We start from the raw sequence: 5,338 nt of genomic DNA, 5'->3' as shown, positions 1-5,338 counted from the left end.
AAATCTCCCCTTCCCCAACCGCATCCCTAAACCAGCCCAGTTCGTCCCCTCCCCCCACTGCACCACACAACCAGCCCAGCTCTTCCCCTCCACCCACTGCATCCCAAAACCAGTCCAACCTGTCTCTGCCTCCCTAACCTGTTCTTCCTCTCACCCATCACTTCGTCCCACCCCAAGCCGCACCCCCATCTACCTACTAACCTCATCCCACCTCCTTGACCTGTCCATCTTCCCTGGACTGACCTATCCCCTCCCTACCTCCCCACCTATACGATTTCCACCTATCTTCTTTTCTCTCCATCTTCGGTCCACCTCCCCCTCTCTCCCTATTTATTCCAGGACCCTCACCCCATCCCCCTCTCTGATGAAGGGTCTAGGTCCGAAACGTCAGCTTTTGTGCTCCTGAGATGCTGCTTGGCCTGCTGTGTTCATCCAGCCTCACATTTTATTATCTTGGATTCTCCAGCATCTGCAGTTCCTATTATCTCTGATACTACAGTAAACCAGATGGATTTTCCTGACAGTCGACAATGGATTTACGGTCGTTATTATATTCTTAATTCCAGATATTTATTGAATTCAAATTCTACCATCTGCCATGGCAGGATTCAGACCCAGGTCCCCAGATTGTTATCTGGGTCTCTGGATTAACTGTCCAGCAATAGTACCACTAAGCTGTAGCCTCCCCAAATTCTGCCTCCCAGAAACACCTGCCAAACATGTGTTAGAGATGTGGCTCTAGGATTGGACTTATCAGCTACATGAGGACTCACAGTACCATGGCCAGTGGCGTGGAATTTCCTAGGGGCCCCAACATACCAGGTGAGCAAGTGATTGCCAACATTTAAAGCAGTTCATGTCCAAATGCAACAAGACCTGGACGTAACCATACTTTGTGTGATAAATGGCAAGCGACATTTTTACCATACAAGTACCAAACAATGATTATCTTCAACAAAGAGAATCTAACCTTCTCCCCTTGACATGTGGTAATCCCAATGCTGAATCTCCCACTATCAACATCTTGGTCGCAGGTTACCTTTGGCCAGGCCTGTATTGGAGTAGCCAAATAATATTGTGAATATAAATCAGGTCAGAAATTGTGAATTCTGCAGTGAGTAACTCACCTCCTGCATCCTCAAAGCCTGACCACAAGGCACAAGTAATAAGTGTGATCAAATCCAGGACATAGTGGCCTGCTGGCTCAGCATCAAGACTCATCATCTTAAATATCAGCTGTCTCCACTCGCATGGCACAGCGGCAGCAGTATATTCAAAATGCACTCTAGCAACCTAGTATGGCTCCTTTCAAACCCAGGACCTCTACCACCTAGAAAGACAAAGGCAGCAGATGCATGGAGATGTCACCTTTAAGTACCCATTCAAGCCATACCACCATGACTAAGAACTATATTCTTGTTCCTTCATCTTCAATAGATTAAAAATCCTGGTACTCCTTCCCTAAACAAATTGTACCTAATATAGACTCCAGCAGTTCGAGAATGTGGCTCACTAAAAATGTTGGCCTAGACTATGATGCCCACATCTCATGAAAGGATAAAAATTACATTTGTCACATGCCTTCGCAGTCCACAGTCAAACAATCTCGCAGAGGAGTCTAAAAGAAAACAGGGGGAAGCTCTGAAAAATTCTTCCAATTTCAATCAAAAGAACATTAAATGTATGATAGATTTTATGCGTTAAAATGCCAAATATATCTATTTCTAAAACCAAATGAAGCATAATGCTAGTAAAATACTGAGGAATATTTAAAGTTTTGACAAAGATCTGCGGCTCAAGTTGTGGGCGAGGTTGATGACTTGCTCACCGAGCTGGCTTGTTCTCGTTCAAACGTTTCATCACCATGCTAGGTGACATCATCAGTGGAGACTCCAAAGAAGTGATGGTTTTCTACTGTGCTTTAATTTGTACTGTCTGGTCTGTTATAGCGAGTAGTGTCATTTCCAGTTTTATTCTGTATGGGTTTGAATATGTGGTCTAATTCTGTATGTTTGTTGATTATATTATGGGTGGAAAACCATGCCTCCAGTAATTCCCATGCATTTCTATGTTTGGCTTGGGCTACTATGGTTACCTGGTTCCAGCTAAACTGATGGCCTTCATTGTCCGAGTGTACCAATATTAAGGAGAGTTTGTCGTACCATTTTACTGCTAGTTGATGTTCATGTATTCTGATGGCTAGTTTCCTTCTTGTCTGTCCAATGTAATATTTGTGGCAGTCTTTGCATGGTATGTTGTAAACCATATTGGTTCTGCAAGTTGTGGGAATGGAATCTTTAATCTTTGTGAGTTCTTGTTGTAGAGTTGCTGTGGGCTTGTGGGCTACCATTGATTGCTAGTGTTTTGCTGTCTATTCCAATATGTTCTTGATGTAGGGCAGTGTGGCCGGTGTGTTAGGGCATGCCTTGTTCTCCTGTTGTTGGAGCAAATCAACAACTTCATACTGAGGAGTATATGAGTATAGTTAGATAAGTCTGCAGCTATCAACATTGAACAGAAAATCTTGTCATGACTAGTCTTCTGACAACTTCTCATAATAGATAATATTTTGACACCTTATCTTTAAAGTTAGAGATTGAACATGAATTCATTCAGTGACAAGAATTCTGGAAGAGACCTTGAACAGATTCTCTTTTTTTAAAGTTGTCAACAATCTTCATCCTGAGAATCTTCAGTTGTTGACTTTGTGACACCAAATTAAGGAACATCTCATGCATTCTAATTTGTGTACAAGATAACAAAAGGAAGTTTGTCAAGCAAGGAAAAACCAAACTATGGAAATACTCAGCAGGTCAGATTGCATCCACACAGGGATTAAAAATAGTAATGTTTCAGGTCAATGACCTTTCATGAGTTCAGGCAAGAATTAGAAAAGTAATAGGCTTTGAGCAATAGGTCATTAGGTGGGTCAAGAACAAAAATAGCATTTTGATAAGGTGAAAGACTGGAGAGATTGAATTAAAGAAGAGTTATCCCCAGGGCCAAACAGAACAGTGTTGGGCAAGTAAAGAAACAAAGAGAGATTGGTGCTGATGGAAATTTGGTAAGGGGAATAAAACAAAGAAAAAGGATCAAGTTAGGTGCAAGAATGTGGACTAAAATTGTTCTCCTCAACGTTGAGTCTGGTAGGCTGTGCCTATTGAAAGATGAAGTTCTGTTTCCTCAACTTTATGTTGAACTTCACTAGAACAATGCAGTCAGCCAAGGACAGAATTGTCAGTGTGAAGGATGGAGAATTAAAATGAAAGGTGGTCATAAAGAATATAAAGTGTGAAGCTGGATGAACACAGCAGGTCAAGCAGCATCTCAGGAGCATAAAAGCTGACGTTTCGGGCCTAGACCCTTCATCAGAGCCTCTGATGAAGGGTCTAGGCCCGAAACGTCAGCTTTTGTGCTCCTGAGATGCTGCTTGGCCTGCTGTGTTCATCCAGCTTCACACTTTATTATCTTAGATTCTCCAGCATCTGCAGTTCCCATTATCATCGGTGATCATAAAGAAATTGTTTTGACACAGCATCTTTCATAACCTCAAGACCCTCTAAATGCTTGAAAGCCAATTAAGTATTTGCTTTCATGGCTGTTGATAGGAGTAACACCTCAATTTCTCCACATTGAAAAGCCATTTGTGAAAACAACAAACAACATCGACTGCTTCATAGGCAATTGTGTCCCATCACTGTCCAAATTGAAACTACTAAATCAGGGAGTTCACACATTTGTATGGGTTAGTACCACACAGGGCAACTCACTAACCTACTGAATCATCAAGGAATTCCATTTTAAAATTAAACTTTATTCTCATTTTTAGAAAATTATTAAACACACTGCATACTTTGACAGGACACGGGAAGCTATTTTTAGATAGCATTTGTTTGTAGTTTAAAATTAATAATTGATAAAAAAAATTTTCGTTATGAATTGAAAAAGATTACGGATAGCCCATGTTAAGTGTATAATGAAGCATTTCTTGGCTTCCACATTGGTTTGACGGGATGTTGTTCAGTTTTTTGTATGATAGTACAAAATAATGACAGCTTGTCGAGCCAGTGAGGCCTGAGTTAAAAGGCAACTATTAAATAGATGTAACGTCCCCTTCCTCGGTAGCAATGCTTTTGGTCACAGAATGGTGCAGCCTGTGCGGACAGCGGAGTGACTGATGCCCGTTTTATTTTTACAAGATTTGTTTTGTGTGAGTGTTTTTTTTACACGAGATCATCAAATCTCCAATTAATCTTTGCCAGGACAAATGGGATACGAGTGAATAAGATGACAAAATCTGCCCAGATTTAGGACAGACCGGGAAAGGAGGGAGGGTGGACAAGCAAGGAAGGAAATATTGAATCCAAAGCAAATCAATCGACTTGGTTGAGCCTGGATTATCTCAGCCTTTTGGCTAAAGTCAAGTGTGGTTCTCCGTTGGAGGCAGCTCCGCTCTGGGGATGAATGAATGGGAAAGAGCGGCGAGTGGGTGTATCCATCTGATGACCTGGGGTGACCCGTGGCCACCAATGGCAACATTTGGAATCCAAACACAAAACATTACAATGTAACCATTTCCTTTGCGCTAAGGACCTCTGACTACAGTGAACGGCAACAAACTATTTATACAAGCGGTAGTCGTGGCCGAGTGGTTAAGGCGATGGACTAGAAATCCATTGGGGTCTCCCCGCGCAGGTTCGAATCCTGCCGACTACGGATTACTTTTTTTCATTTACGAAATAGATTTAATTTTTGCCAACCTCTGTCCTTTCACACAATTGAAACAAGTCAGCAGGACTTAAACATTTCCAGCAGGAGATTGAAAATCGAAACAAGAGCTGAGAATCTGTTTTGGTGATTACTTCCTGCTCCTCCAGAACACCCGTTCCATCAAAACAAGTCGATACCCTCGCAATTGCTTTAACTATTTATTATTATTTTTGACCATCTGCCGAGGGAACGTCTTAATTTTTGACGTCCTATAAGTTCATGAATAGGGACCATTGTCTAAGTTAGCCAGAAAAATTCCCATACGGTAGTATTGCTGTGTTTCTTAAAAAATAATCAGTGTATTGGGAGTGCTGCCCCGCATCGAGGCCGGAACATTTCACATCCGGTGATGTTACTTATTTGAGGGATCTATAATCTCTGTAAGTTTACCTGGGAAATATGACCAAAATAATCACTTGTGTTTTACATATTGTCCAATGACCAGTTTTAATTTGGCAAAGCAATTAGCCATAGTTCAACAGAAAGTCCAACAGTAATCTGTTATCGAATCAGAAAAAAATTCCCAGCACAGAAGGAGATAATGGGAATTGCAGATACTGGAGAATCC

The 5,338-nt window shown here is 41.5% G+C and overlaps 1 non-coding gene across 1 annotated transcript; it reads left to right on the top strand.

Moving 5' to 3' along the window:
• Positions 1 to 4,634: 4,634 nt before the first annotated feature.
• Positions 4,635 to 4,716, top strand: trnas-aga (transfer RNA serine (anticodon AGA)). The gene has a single exon. It is a non-coding gene; the product is annotated as a tRNA-Ser (tRNA).
• The last annotated feature ends 622 nt before the right edge of the window (positions 4,717 to 5,338 follow it).

The sequence above is a fragment of the Stegostoma tigrinum genome, chromosome 22, assembly GCF_030684315.1.
Source record: "Stegostoma tigrinum isolate sSteTig4 chromosome 22, sSteTig4.hap1, whole genome shotgun sequence".
NCBI classification, from domain to species: Eukaryota; Metazoa; Chordata; class Chondrichthyes; order Orectolobiformes; family Stegostomatidae; genus Stegostoma; species Stegostoma tigrinum.
The sequence above is the reverse complement of the archived record's forward strand: the minus strand, read 5'-3'. Positions and strand labels throughout refer to the sequence as shown.